This window comes from Herpailurus yagouaroundi, unplaced genomic scaffold (assembly GCF_014898765.1).
Source record: "Herpailurus yagouaroundi ecotype Mexico unplaced genomic scaffold, PumYag 198, whole genome shotgun sequence".
NCBI lineage: Eukaryota > Metazoa > Chordata > Mammalia > Carnivora > Felidae > Herpailurus > Herpailurus yagouaroundi.
In genome coordinates this window covers 11,843,334-11,858,737 of record NW_024412429.1, presented here as the reverse complement: position 1 = coordinate 11,858,737, position 15,404 = coordinate 11,843,334, and the positions used below count along the sequence as shown (strand labels likewise).

Here is a 15,404-nt window from a genome sequence, read left to right as displayed (position 1 = left end):
TCCCAGGCTGAGCCCTGGCCACTCTTCCCTCAAAGTAATTTGTCCAGAGCATCCAGTTGATAAGTGGTCAAGTTCAGAATTGAACCTCAAGCTCTCTTTCATTGCTCTTTCCATGGTGCTGTTCTGCTTTTTCTTATGTACTCAATTCAGACCATTTCAACTGTGCCTCTGATTTCTACTCACTAAGCAATCTGAGGCTTACTTGGGCCCAATCAACTTTTACTAGACCTATTTTTTTTTTAACCTCCAACATCTAACCTATCACACTGTATGGAAATTTCCATCGATTCTGCTTAATATTGCGGAAGTTAGATTCCTTAAGATCAGAGACAATATCTTAGATATTTTTGCATCTCCACAGCTCCTAATACACAATAGGAGTTCCCAAAGTATTGACAACTAGTTTAGAATCTTGTGTTAAGTTGCACAGAATTTATACCAGAATCTTAATATTGTGCTATTCTCCACAACTCCCAAAATGAAGATGCAAAATTAAGGACTAACTAAAACTAAGCAAACAACCCAACCAAAAACAGTGTTACTTTTGATTATGTTGTATCTTAGAGGCTATGAGCATAGAGGGAGAGGGTGAGTGTGTGTGTGCATGAATGTGTGAGAGGGTGTGAGTGTACGTGAGAGTATGTGAGAGGGTGAGTGTGTGTGCATGCGTGAGTGTGTGTATGTAAACATGACTGCCTTCTAAGGAAAGAATTGAGAATATCAAAACTTGATGGCAAATATGTTACCCAAAAAGCTTTTGCCTCTAAGGGAAAATTTTTTTGAAGAAAACCTTTGAGTACCCTTTGAAAGATTTAAACGTTTTGGAAGATTTGGGGAAAACCCCTTAAGATAGTGAAATCTTATGACCTAGATGGGCAAGAGAATGATCCGTACTACTAGCTTTGAGTAAGGGACATTTGGAGACTAGAGATATGCATGGGGCTTGAGCAGCAGACTCAAGTGAAGGAAAGTCACAAGTACAATGCCAAGGACTCCACTCATGAAGCAAGATGCGCAGAGGGCACCCTGCCAAACCTGCGCTATTCAGGTCTTTTCTGCTGGGACTCCCCAGAAGATCCCGGCAATCACAGGTGGAAGGCAGCACTGGCTTCTATGGGATGAAGGAGCCTCCAATTTCAGTTGCTGTGGCCTTTCTGTGGCTATAAGAGCCCAAGTGAAAGCTGGTGGAGTGGGGCACCCCCAAGGTGTGCACACAGAGAGGGGAGCCTCTTGAGAGAGGCAAACCTAGGCTTCTTGAAGAGGCACTGTGAGCGCAGATGTTTTTTTCCCATATATTCATTTCATTTACTTCAGGTATATACCCTGCAGTGAGATTGCTGGATATTACGGTAGTTCTACCTTTCATTTCCGGAAGAACTTCCACACTGTTTTCCACAGTGGCTGTGCCAATTTACATTCCCACGAACGGTGCCCAAGGTTTCCCTTTTTTCCACATCATCACCAGCACTTTCTATCTTATCTCTTTGATGAGAGCATTTGAACAAGTGTGAGGCTATGTCTCATGGCTTTGGTTTGCATTTCCCTAGTGCTGAGTGATGTTGAGCAGCTTTCCGTGTACCTGTTGGCTGTTTGTACGTCTTCTTTGGAAGATAGGTTCTTCATCCATTTTTTTAATCAGGTTGTTTGGTTTTTTGCTGACTTGTAGGAGTTCCTTATATATTTCCAATATTGATCCCTTATCAGATATGTGATTTGCAAATATTTGCTACATTTCATAGGTTGTTGATTGTTTCTTTTGCTCTACAGAGATTCCTAGTTTGATATAGTCTCATTTATTTATTTTTTCTTCTGGTGTCCTGTCTAAAAGTCATTGCCAAGACCCATTTCAAGGAGCTTTTCTCTATGTTTTCTTCTAAGAGTTTTATGGTTTCAGGTCTTCTGTTGAAGTCTTTAATCCATTTTGAGTTGATTTTTATTTGTGACATAGGGTCCAATGTTATTCTTTCCCATGGGGATATCCAGTTTTCCCAACCACCATTTATTGAAGATACTGTCTTTTTCCTATTGTATTCACAACCACTAAGAGCCAGAAACAACACAAGTGTCCATCGAAGGTGAATGGGTAAAGAAACTATGATATGTATATATGTGTGTGTGTGTGTGTGTGTGTGTGTGTGTGTATATATATAATACATAATGTGTGTATATATATAATATATATAATGAGTTACATAATGAAATATTATTCAGTTATAAAAAGAAAGGAAATCTTGCCATTAGGGACAACAAGGGTAGGCCTGGAGGACATTATGCTATGTGAAATAGGCCAGACAGAGAAAGACGAATACTGTATGACCTCACTTATAATCAGAACCTTAAAAACTTGAAACCTTAGAACCAAAGAGAAGAATGGTGATTACTAGGGGTGGAGGACGGAGGTAGGGGGATGGGGAGAGGTTAGTCAAAGGGTTCAAACTTCCACCTGTAAAATGAATTAAGTAATGGGGATAGCATGTCCAGCATGGTGACCATAGTTAATAATACTGTGTTGTATACTTGGAATTTGCTCAGAAAGAAGATCTTAAGTGCGCCCACCACTTTCTTCCAAAATGGTAACGATTTGACCTCATGGATGTCTTTTTTTTTTTATATGTAATTTATTGCCAAATTGGTTTCCATACAACACCCAGTGCTCATCCCAAAAGGTGCCCTCCTCAATACCCATCACCCACCCTCTCCTCCCTCCCACCCCCCATCAACCCTCAGTTTGCTCTCAGTTCTCAACAGTCTCTTATGCTTTGGCTCTCTCCCACTCTAACCTCTTTTTTTTTTTTTTCCTTCCCCTCCCCCATGGGTTCCTGTTAAGTTTCTCAGGATCCACATAAGAGTGAAACCATATGGTATCTGTCTTTCTCTGTATGGCTTATTTCACTTAGCATCACACTCTCCAGTTCCATCCACGTTGCTACAAAAGGCCATATTTCATTTTTTCTCATTGCCACATAGTATTCCATAGTGTATATAAACCACAATTTCTTTATCCATTCATCAGTTGATGGACATTTAGGCTCTTTCCATAATTTGGCTATTGTTGAGAGTGCTGCTATGAACATTGGGGTACAAGTGCCCCTATGCATCAGTACTCCTGTGTCCCTTGGATAAATTCCTAGCAGTGCTATTGCTGGGTCATAGGGTAGGTCTATTTTTAATTTTCTGAGGAACCTCCACACTGCTTTCCAGAGCGGCTGCACCAATTTGCATTCCCACCAACAGTGCAAGAGGCTTCCCGTTTCTCCACATCCTCTCCAGCATCTATAGTCTCCTGATTTGTTCATTTTGGCCACTCTGACTGGCGTGAGGTGATACCTGAGTGTGGTTTTGATTTGTATTTCCCAGATAAGGAGCGATGCTGAACATCTTTTCATGTGCCTGTTGGCCATCCGGATGTCTTCTTTAGAGAAGTGTCTATTCATGTTTTCTGCCCATTTCTTCACTGGGTTATTTGCTTTTCGGGTGTGGAGTTTGGTGAGCTCTTTATAGATTTTGGATACTAGCCCTTTGTCCGATATGTCATTTGCAAATATCTTTTCCCATTCCGTTGGTTGCCTTTTAGTTTTGTTGGTTGTTTCCTTTGCTGTGCAGAAGCTTTTTATCTTCATAAGGTCCCAGTAATTCACTTTTGCTTTTAATTCCCTTGCCTTTGGGGATGTGTCGAGTAAGAGATTGCTACGGCTGAGGTCAGAGAGGTCTTTTCCTGCTTTCTCCTCTAAGGTTTTGATGGTTTCCTGTCTCACATTGAGGTCCTTGATCCATTTTGAGTTTATTTTTGTGAATGGTGTGAGAAAGTGGTCTAGTTTCAACCTTCTGCATGTTGCTGTCCAGTTCTCCCAGCACCATTTGTTAAAGAGACTGTCTTTTTTCCATTGGATGTTCTTTCCTGCTTTGTCAAAGATGAGTTGGCCATACGTTTGTGGGTCTAGTTCTGGGGTTTCTATTCTATTCCATTGGTCTATGTGTCTGTTTTTGTGCCAATACCATGCTGTCTTGATGATGACAGCTTTGTAGTAGAGGCTAAAGTCTGGGATTGTGATGCCTCCTGCTTTGGTCTTCTTCTTCAAAATTACTTTGGCTATTCGGGGCCTTTTGTGGTTCCATATGAATTTTAGGATTGCTTGTTCTAGTTTTGAGAAGAATGCTGGTGCAATTTTGATTGGGATTGCATTGAATGTGTAGATAGCTTTGGGTAGTATTGACATTTTGACAATATTTATTCTTCCAATCCATGAGCAGGGAATGTCTTTCCATTTCTTTAAATCTTCTTCAATTACCTTCATAAGCTTTCTATAGTTTTCAGCATACAGATCCTTTACATCTTTGGTTAGATTTATTCCTAGGTATTTTATGCTTCTTGGTGCAATTGTGAATGGGATCAGTTTCTTTATTTGTCTTTCTGTTGCTTCATTGTTAGTGTATAAGAATGCAACTGATTTCTGTACATTGATTTTGTATCCTGCAACTTTGCTGAATTCATGTATCAGTTCTAGCAGACTTTTGGTGGAGTCTATCGGATTTTCCATGTATAATATCATGTCATCTGCAAAAAGAGAAAGCTTGACTTCATCTTTGCCAATTTGGATGCCTTTGATTTCCTTTTGTTGTCTGATTGCTGATGCTAGAACTTCCAGCACTATGTTAAACAACAGCGGTGAGAGTGGGCATCCCTGTCGTGTTCCTGATCTCAGGGAAAAAGCTCTCAGTTTTTCCCCGTTGAGGATGATGTTAGCTGTGGGCTTTTCATAAATGGCTTTTATGATCTTTAAGTATGTTCCTTCTATCCCGACTTTCTCAAGGGTTTTTATTAAGAAAGTGTGCTGGATTTTGTCAAAGGCCTTTTCTGCATCGATTGACAGGATCATATGGTTCTTCTCTTTTTTTTTGTTAATGTGATGTATCACGTTGATTGATTTGTGAATGTTGAACCAGCCCTGCATCCCAGGAATGAATCCCACTTGATCATGGCGAATAATTCTTTTTATATGCCGTTGAATTCGATTTGCTAGTATCTTATTGAGAATTTTGGCATCCATATTCATCAGGGATATTGGCCTGTAGTTCTCTTTTTTTACTGGGTCTCTGTCTGGTTTAGGAATCAAAGTAATACTGGCTTCATAGAATGAGTCTGGAAGTTTTCCTTCCTTTTCTATTTCTTGGAATAGCTTGAGAAGGATAGGTATTATCTCTGCTTTAAACGTCTGGTAGAACTCCCCTGGGAAGCCATCTGGTCCTGGACTCTTATTTGTTGGGAGATTTTTGATAACCGATTCAATTTCTTCGCTGGTGATGGGTCTGTTCAAGCTTTCTATTTCCTCCTGATTGAGTTTTGGAAGAGTGTGGGTGTTCAGGAATTTGTCCATTTCTTCCAGGTTGTCCAATTTGTTGGCATATAATTTTTCATAGTATTCCCTGATAATTGTTTGTATCTCTGAGGGATTGGTTGTAATAATTCCATTTTCATTCATGATTTTATCTATTTGGGTCATCTCCCTTTTCTTTTTGAGAAGCCTGGCTAGAGGTTTGTCAATTTTGTTTATTTTTTCAAAAAACCAACTCTTGGTTTCGTTGATCTGCTCTACAGTTTTTTTAGATTCTATATTGTTTATTTCTGCTCTGATCTTTATTATTTCTCTTCTTCTGCTGGGTTTAGGCTGCCTTTGCTGTTCTGCTTCTATTTCCTTTAGGTGTGCTGTTAGATTTTGTATTTGGGATTTTTCTTGTTTCTTGAGATAGGCCTGGATTGCAATGTATTTTCCTCTCAGGACTGCCTTCGCTGCGTCCCAAAGCATTTGGATTGTTGTATTTTCATTTTCGTTTGTTTCCATATATTTTTTAATTTCTTCTCGAATTGCCTGGTTGACCCACTCATTCGTTAGTAGGGTGTTCTTTAACCTCCATGCTTTGGGAGGTTTTCCAGACTTTTTTCTGTGGTTGATTTCAAGCTTCATAGCATTGTGGTCTGAAAGTATGCATGGTATGATTTCAATTCTTGTAAACTTATGAAGGGCTGTTTTGTGACCCAGTATATGATCTATCTTGGAGAATGTTCCATGTGCACTCGAGAAGAAAGTATATTCTGTTGCTTTGGGATGCAGAGTTCTAAATATATCTGTCAAGTCCATCTGTTCCAATGTCTCATTCAGGGCCCTTGTTTCTTTATTGACCGTGTGTCTAGATGATCTATCCATTTCTGTAAGTGGGGTGTTAAAGTCCCCTGCAATTACCACATTCTTATCAATAAGGTTGCTTGTGTTTATGAGTAGTTGTTTTATATATTTGGGCGCTCCGGTATTCGGCGCATAGACATTTATAATTGTTAGCTCTTCCTGATGGATAGACCCTGTCACTATTATATAATGTCCTTCTTCATCTCTTGTTACAGCCTTTAATTTAAAGTCTAGTTTGTCTGATATAAGTATGGCTACTCCAGCTTTCTTTTGGCTTCCAGTAGCATGATAAATAGTTCTCCATCCCCTCACTCTCAATCTAAAGGTGTCCTCAGGTCTAAAATGAGTCTCTTATAGACAGCAAATAGATGGGTCTTGTTTTTTTATCCATTCTGATACCCTATGTCTTTTGGTTGGCGCATTTAGTCCATTTACATTCAGTGTTATTATAGAAAGATACGGGTTTAGAGTCATTGTGATGTCTGTATGTTTTATGCTTGTAGTGATGTCTCTGATACTTTGTCTCACAGGGTCCCCCTTAGGATCTCCTGTAGGGCTGGTTTAGTGGTGACAAATTCCTTCAGTTTTTGTTTGTTTGGGAAGACCTTTATCTCTCCTTCTATTCTAAATGACAGGCTTGCTGGATAAAGGATTCTCGGCTGCATATTTTTTCTGTCTAGCACACTGAAAATCTCGTGCCAACTCTTTCTGGCCTGCCAAGTTTCAAAAGAGAGATCAGTCACGAGTCTTATAGGTCTCCCTTTATATGTGAGGGCACGTTTACCCCTTGCTGCTTTCAGAATTTTCTCTTTATCCTTGTATTTTGCCAGTTTCACTATGATATGTCGTGCAGAAGATCGATTCAAGTTACGTCTGAAGGGAGTTCTCTGTGCCTCTTGGATTTCAATGCCTTTTTCCTTCCCCAGTTCAGGGAAGTTCTCAGCTATGATTTCTTCAAGTACCCCTTCAGCACCTTTCCCTCTCTCTTCCTCCTCTGGGATACCAATTATGCGTATATTATTTCTTTTTAGTGTATCACTTAGTTCTCTAATTTTCCCCTCATACTCCTGGATTTTTTTATCTCTCTTTTTCTCAGCTTCCTCTTTTTCCATAACTTTATCTTCTAGTTCACCTATTCTCTCCTCTGCCTCTTCAATCCGAGCCGTGGTGGTTTCCATTTTGTTATGCATTTCGTTTAAAGCGTTTTTCAGCTCCTCGTGACTGTTCCTTGGTCCCTTGATCTCTGTAGCAAGAGATTCTCTGCTGTCAGCTCTACTGTTTTCAAGCCCAGCGATTAATTTTATGACTATTATTCTAAATTCACTTTCTGTTATATTATTTAAATCTTTTTTGATCAGCTCATTAGCTGTTGTTATTTCCTGGAGATTCTTCTGAGGGGAATTCTTCCGCTTGGTCATTTTGGATAGTCCCTGGCGTGGTGAGGACCTGCAGGGCACTTCCCCTGTGTTGTGATGTATAATTGGAGTTGGTGGGCAGAGCCGCAGTCAGACCTGATGTCTGCCCCCAGCCCACCGCTGGGGCCACAGTCAGACTGGTGCGTGCCTTCTCTTCCCCTCTCCTAGGGGCGGGATTCACTGTGGGGTGGGGTGGCCCGTCTGGGCTACTTGCACACTGACAGGCTTGTGATGCTGGGGATCTGGCGTCTTAGCTGGGGTGGGAAGGCAAGGTGCACAGGGGCAGGAGGGGCAGGCTTAGCTTGCTTCTCCTTAGGTGATCCACTTCAGGAGGGGCCCTGTGGCAGCAGGAGGGAGTCAGATCCGCTGCCGGAGGTTTGGCTCCGCAGAAGCGCAGAGTTGGGTGTTTGCCCGGAGCGAGCAAGTTCCCTGGCAGGAACTGGTTCTCTTTGGGATTTTGGCTGGGGGATGGGCGGGGGAGATGGCGCTGGTGAGCGCCTTTGTTCCCCACCAAACTGAGCTCTGTCGTCCGGGGGCTCAGCGGCTCTCCTTCCCTCTGTCCTCCAGCCTTCCCGCTTTCTGAGCAGAGCTGTTAACTTATGACCTCCCAGTCGCTAAGTCGTGCTTGCTGTCGGAACACAGTCCGTCAGGCCCCTCCGCTTTTTGCAAGCCAGACTGGGGGGCTCTGCTTGGCCGGCGAGCCGCCCCTCCGCCCCGGCTCCCTCCCGCCGGTCCGTGGAGCGCGCACCGCCTCGCCGCCCTTCCTACCCTCTTCCGTGGGCCTCTCGTCTGCGCTTGGCTCCGGCGACTCCGTTCTGCTAATCCTCTGGTGGTTTTCTGGGTTATTTAGGCAGGTGTAGGTGGAATCTAAGTGATCAGCAGGACGCGCGGTGAGCCCAGCGTCCTCCTACGCCGCCATCTTCCCTCTCTCCTGACCTAATGGATGTCTTAATTGACTTGATTCTGGCAATCATTTCACAATATATATGTATATCGAAGCATCGCATTGTGCGCCTTAAATATAAACATTTTTTTTGTCAGTTACGCCTCAATAAAGCTGGAAGAGAAAAGACAGGAAAAGAAAAGGCACTGGGAGCCCCAAGCCACCAGACAGACCATAAATTCGGGGGCCATGGCATCCAATTGAGTGGACTGTGCAGTGCTGATACCTGGAGGTACCATTCACATTGACAGTGCCCTCTGAGCTGTGCCGTGAACAAGGTGCATAACTGGACATCACATCTTGAAGCCATGTTTTCCTGGAAGAACTGGCCCAGTCAGAGCTGCCATGCTGTGTTGCCTCTCTTCCAGTCTAGTCCACGTACATGGAAAATTAAGTCGTTCAGGGTGAGGGTTTTCAGAACCCGCTTCGGCAGAGGAACATTCTTAGTTCTAACTTCTCAGAAAGGAGCTAAGACACTTCTACTGAGAGGAAACTTTCCCACAAGAACCTGGCCTAACCTCACACGTGATGTGGACTCTTGTCATGACCCAGGACTGGCACCCAGTGCACCTCAGAGGATTGAGTGAGAATGCCAGTGTTCGAAAAACCAACACAGTCTGGAAGCCTTCCTCTGACATTACGGGGAAAAGAGCGGAGGAGGAAGACAAATTGGCAGCGGCCATCCTATAGGGTAAGTCTTTTTCTCACCATTACACAAATAAAGAAGCAGAGGCTCAGAGAGGTTGAGTAATTTGACCAAAATCACACAGCTAAAAAAAGAGTGAACTCCAGCTTTGAGTCCAGCAACCTGGTTCCATTTTCAACTTTCTTTCCGTTTCTTTCCAAACGAGATTCTGATCCGTTTAACAGTGGTTCTGATTTTTATTATTCATGAGAGCTCAGGTTAAATTGGACCCGAAGTGTGTCTCCAGCGATTCATGGCCAATTCGCCATCCGTTGGTAATAACAGTCAGTGTTTAAAGATAAACAAAGATATGCACTGTCTACAATTCCTACCACTCCTGTGTTGGAAAAACTTTCATTTGGTCTTTAACCAGCGGTCCAGTTGGAGTTTCTCCTCAAGCCTAGTAAAATGCATCTGTTTCATCCTTCGGCTTCAGAAACATTCAAGAGAACTCTTGAGCTGGAATGTTAGCAAGTTTGACTGCTTTTCTCCTTCCTTTTGGTCGCAGTAACTATCCCAACAGAATTATGACAGAATTTCCTGACATGAATCCTTTTTATCCCTAAGTATTGAAAATCACTTTCGCTTAAGTGGTTGAGGAAAACTCTGAAGAGCTGCCGTGGTTTGAATGAAATTTGCTGGGAAAAAAAAAAATAGCAGAAGAAACCATCTTAATTTAACACACAAAGAGCTATATTTCAGTTGTATCCAATTAGCAGTGTTCAATATTATTAAAGTCTGTTGACAAAAAAGTAACAGATGCTCCATTTTCCTTGATGTTAATTAATGAGGTTTTTTACCTCTAAAAAATTTGGAGAAACCGGATCTTTCATAATCAAATAGCTTTCGCCTACACAAAATCTACGTCTGGAAAAAACATGTAAGTATGTCAATATTCAAGGAAGGATAATTACCTTTTGAATGCTCCAGATCTTTACTTCTCTTTCTTAGCGTTTCAACTCCAAACATGCACCAATTTCCATTGAGATAAATAGTAATAATAATTGCATGGTGGAAATTATTAGATATCTCTGGCTGACTCTTTTATGATGGGAATGGCTCATTGGTAATGCTGTAAAATTAGAAGACTGTTATAATTCTAACAAGAAACTCCATTAATTTTCAACCTATAGAGAATACTTTCTGTGAATGTTCATTTTCTAACTTTATTGTAGAAAATCTCCAAAATATACAAAAGTAGAATAATACTGTGAAGGCCTAATTACCCATTACCCAGCTTCAACAATTATCAACCCTTGGACTTTTTTTCTTTCTTTCTTTCTTTCTTCCTTTCTTTCTTTCTTTCTTTTTCTTTTCTTTTTTTTTTTTTTTTTTTGAGGGACAGAGAGAGAAAGAGGACAGAGAGCACATGTGTGAGTGGGGAAGAGGAGCAGAGAGAGAAGGAGAGAGAGAATTTTAAGGAGGCTCCATTCTCAGCACGGAGCCCAATGTGGGGCTCAATCTCACGACTCTGAGATCATGACCTGAGGCCAAGTCAAGAGCCAGACACTTAATGGACTGAGCCACCCAGGTGTCCCCGGACATTCTTCATTTATAACTCCACCCACTTTCCTGTCCCCATATTATCTCACTTCATATAGAAGTATTTCAGTATGGATCACTAAAGGTAAGGATTCTTTATTTAAACACAAGCAAAACAGTCCCATTACATTTTTTTTTTAACGACCCAAATTCCGTAAGGTCAGTATAGAAAGTTTTCTGACGATCTCATTTTGTTTGTGTGTTTGTTTTTTGAATCAGGAGCTCAATAAGATTTAGATTATTGCGTTTAGTTATAATAAGCAATACTAAAGTCTTCCTGGTTACAAGCACGAGTATTTGCTTCTTGGTCAGCTTACGTGAGGACCAAACTGGGCTTGGCTAGACTCAACAGCATATGTCTTCCTAGTCCTGGAACCCTGGCTGCAGGAGCAGCTGCTATCTGGGCCCTGTTCTCAGGGCAGAGGGAAGTTGAGGAGACAGACCCAAACCCTGTAAGAAGGCCTTCAAAGGCTTCTGCTTGGACCGAGTATATGTTACCTGTATTCACATTTCAGCACCCAGAGAAAGGCAATGACCAAGTCCTAATTCTCTCTGGGCCCCAAGCCAATGCCAAAGTTTTTTGTTCTGCAGAAGGTGGGACAAACGAGGTTGCTATCAACAATTGGGGCATCTGGGTGGCTCAGTTAGGCATCTGGCTTTCAATTTCGGCTCAGGTCATGGTCTCATGGATCATGAGTTTGAGCCCTGCGTTGGGATCAGCACTGACAGTGCAGAGCCTGCTTGGGATTCTCTCTCTTTCCCTCTCTCTCTGCCTCTCTCTCTCTCTCTCTCACTCATTCTCTCTCTCAAAATAAATAAACTTAAAAAAAAATTTAAAAAGAGTGTTTCTGTGGCCTGGTGAAGGTTATATGTGTGACCTAGTAAATGAAGACATCATAGAAAAAAAGAGTCAAAGCATCCTGATTCATTCACCCTGTTAAAGTCCCCTCTCCACCGGTTCCTTATACCCCCATCATTTTAAAACTGAAGTATCCGGGGTGCCTGGGGGTTCAGTCGGTTAAGCATTTGACTTGATTTCAGCGCCAGTCATCATGATCTCCGGGTCGAGAGATTGAGGACCACATTGGGCCCCCTGCTGGGCGGTGAGCCTGCTTAAGATTCTTTATCTCCCTCTGCCCTTCCCCCCTTAAAAAAAATGTATCAAAACCAGGATTGCAAGGGTCCCTCCACTCCCTGGTATGTGATAGAGAAGACTGAGCCATACCCTGCCTCTGCACAGGGCTCCAGTACCTGGCTTCCTTGCCTTGAGTCATTGTTCCTGGAGCTCCATCAGCTGTTAGTAAATGCCATGACAATAAAAAGTGGCTTCTGGGGAAAAGTACTGGATTAAACCAAGTTCACACTTTTCTCGGTCACAGGTCTTCTGGGAGACATCGATAGGAACTACGCCCATACACCTCACAGATGGGCGTAGGCAGTCGGGAACATCTCTCAAATATACCGATTCACAGAATTCTGTTTTCACAGCCTCTTGATAAGTCTTGGGGAAGGTCCAGTTTTCCCAGTGCACGACGATTTCTGAAGGACCCCGGGTTCAAACTTCCTTGATTGGGCCGTTACTTCCACCACCGACCTGGTTGCATCATCTAGTTACTTTTCAAAGAATCCTGAGGTCTGAGTCTTGCTCAGATTTGAGAGTCTGATTTAACTGGCAGCTGTGGGCTCCAGGGCACAGGCCTTGTAGAAAAGCTCCTCCAGGTTATTCTAATTGGGCCTGTCATGGAGAATCCCGACCGAAAGGAAATGTACATTTCTTCTTCATTTTCTTCATGCTACTGATATGACTGGTGAGTTGTTTATTTTATCCTCTCTGGGGGGTCCCACGTCCACACGTCAGAAGATCGCTCTTATGTGCGTTCAGTAATTGCTTAAACCAAACCACTTAAAGCCACCTCAAGGCCTAGAAAATGGCTGCATTCAAATGTGGCTGGTCATCAAAATTAACTCAGGGAAGTTTGACACATGCACTTTCCTTGGCCTCGCCTCCAAACATGCGGATTCAGTGGTGGTGGGATACCGGGACATCTGTGCTTTCTCAAAGTTCTTCAGATAAGTCTCACGGTCGGCCAACTTTGGGAACCATTGGCCTTTTCAACATGACTCCATCCCCCCCTCCCCTCCCTGAGATCACTAGAAGGCAAAATAACTGTAATCCCGTCAAGTCCCCACATGAAAGCGTTACGGTTTGAACCTACAGACTCTATTTGCATAAAGATGACATTTTAATAATTCCAAGTAATATTCTCTTCCCAAGCCATATGGTGTCAGTAGTAAACATTCATGACTGGGGCTTCATGATAACCATATAAAATTGAAGACCCCTCCCTTATTTGACACATTTTGGCAAATTGAAGGGAAACAAACAATGGCCAGAAAGAATGCCATAATTTCCACCATCCTTTTCCTGCTAATAATTATATAGATGTTAAACTAGTGCTGCGTCAGAAGACAGTTGACTCAGGGAACAGATTTATTGGGGAGATTTATAGTCCCCTCCCCCATTAAGGAAGTAATAGACATACCACCGACAATTATGGTAGCCTCTATGCGAGTTATGCAAATGATATCAATCAAGTTCATAAGAATATTTAATTCAGGCTGGAGGATGAGGTCAGGAAAGGCTTTCCCAAGCAACTGATATTTGAGATGAATTTTTAGCCTGTCGGAGTTAGCTTGCTGAGATGGAAAGGGCTCCATTACGAGTACCCCGCGTGCCGAGGTTTGGAGGAAAGAAAAGTTTAAGGAGCTGGTAGAACTTAACCACGCTATGCTTTGCTATTTTCATCCATGAAAGGCAACAAAAATGGTGCCTACCAAATGGGAGCCCCGTGAAGATTAATTAGCGTGAAAGGCTGCACTAAGTGCTCAACTAATGGCAGCTAACGCTACCTGTTATTTGTCCCATGTGACGTTAGAGTGGGAGAGATGCATGTATGTCATCCGAACAAGTCCGGAGCCCAAAACGTCCGAAGGTGATACCTTTAAAAAGCAAGCAACCCACGCAGCCCTGAGCAGTAAACAGCACCGAACAGGGGCAAGGAGGTGGGGTCCGTACAGGTTTCAAAACTGGAACTTTTTTTTTTTAACAGAATGGCGCGCGCGCGCGTGTGTGTGTGTGCGCGTGTGCATAAGAGAGAGAGAGAGTTCAGATCTGATTCACGGCATGAAAATGACATCTGAGGTGCCTCTGATCTCCTCTGCCTAAAGAATGCGAGCGAGCGGAGAGCAAACGGCTGGGTCTTTTCCTTCCCGATCCCGGGAGGGGAAGGAGGGGAAGAGGCCAGGGCTATCCGTGCGCGCGGGCGGCAATTATGCTCTGAAACCCGGGGCCTGACGGTCGCTGCTCCCGGGGCAATGGACACTGCTTCCTGCCGCTGGCTGCTTAATGCCGCGGAGGTGACGGAACCTGAAGGGAGCGGGCGAACAGGTGGTAATTATGACTGACACAATGACGGCCTGTGCAGACGTGTAACCACGGAACAAAACAGCGCAGTTAGCTAACAAGAGAGCGGTGGAAGGTGGTTTTTTTTTTTTTTTTTTTTTTTTGCTGGCACTGTGTCTCCCGTCTGACACTTCTGAAATTGGAGGGAGGGAGGGGAGGCATTGTGAGCCTGGGTATTCAGAGGTATAATAGGCCAGCTGAGCTGAAGGGAGAATGCTTAACATTTGTTCCTTTAGCTGGGATTCTATCAGCCCCTGTTTTCATGTTGATTGTGCACGGCGCTCTGGGCGGGCAATTCTCCCCTTCGAAAGGGTGTCCTTTGGCTGCTTCCTTTGATACATACGGTACAGCTTTCCCGCGCAGCGTCCTGAGCAATTTTCAGACGGTTCGTGGATTTCTTGCTATTGCGGTTCATGATAGGTACAAAGGAGGTTTCTGTAATATGGGCCGTGTGTTCTCCCTCTGCCTTGAAGGTTCCGGGGAGACACGTTGTCCGTTTCGGGAGACGAGGAAAAGAAACAGTGGGGCCTGTTCCTAACCAGCTCTTCTGTTGATTCCCGTAAGGTTAGCGGGACATCGCCTAGAGGCAAAGTAACGGCCCAGTCTGAAAGAAGAATGGTAATGAAGTCTACCAAACCCGAAGAGTGCATTTGAGGACGATTTTACCAGATTTGCTCCCCTCTACGTGACAACATGGTATCATACAGATGTTTGGAGAGAGAACGAATGTATCTTTGGGTGGGGGAATAATTTATTAACCCCTCTACCTCCTTCTTAGCCTGCTCCAAGAATAATCCATTGAAAATCTAGCTGCAAGAATTAGCGTGATTTTTTTTATTGTTCCAATAACTGCGAAAGTTACCATGTATCTTATTATAAAATTGGTATGATGTATATGATGTTATAAAATATAACGCTCTCTTCCAATTCAATTTGGAACTCTCTGTTCCGTGGGTGTATAACATTACAGCACTTTTTTTTTTTTTAAAGACATATGTTGACAGTTCTTTGTGGGACAGTGGTGGTAAAGGAGGTCATGCTGATCCATGAGGATTGGCAAGACGTTTGGAAACCTGTCCAAATCCAATCTCAATTTCTTACCTGGAACTATACGTACCAAAATGTTTGGTTTCTGCAAAACATCTCTTGAATTATTTTCTTTCTTTAGGTTCCT

General features: G+C 43.0%; 1 long non-coding RNA gene across 1 annotated transcript; it reads left to right on the top strand.

Moving 5' to 3' along the window:
- The first annotated feature begins 14,348 nt into the window (after positions 1-14,348).
- On the top strand, positions 14,349-15,052 carry LOC121013116 (uncharacterized). Its single transcript, XR_005782504.1, has 2 exons — positions 14,349-14,650; positions 14,795-15,052. It is a non-coding gene; the product is annotated as an uncharacterized LOC121013116 (long non-coding RNA).
- The last annotated feature ends 352 nt before the right edge of the window (positions 15,053-15,404 follow it).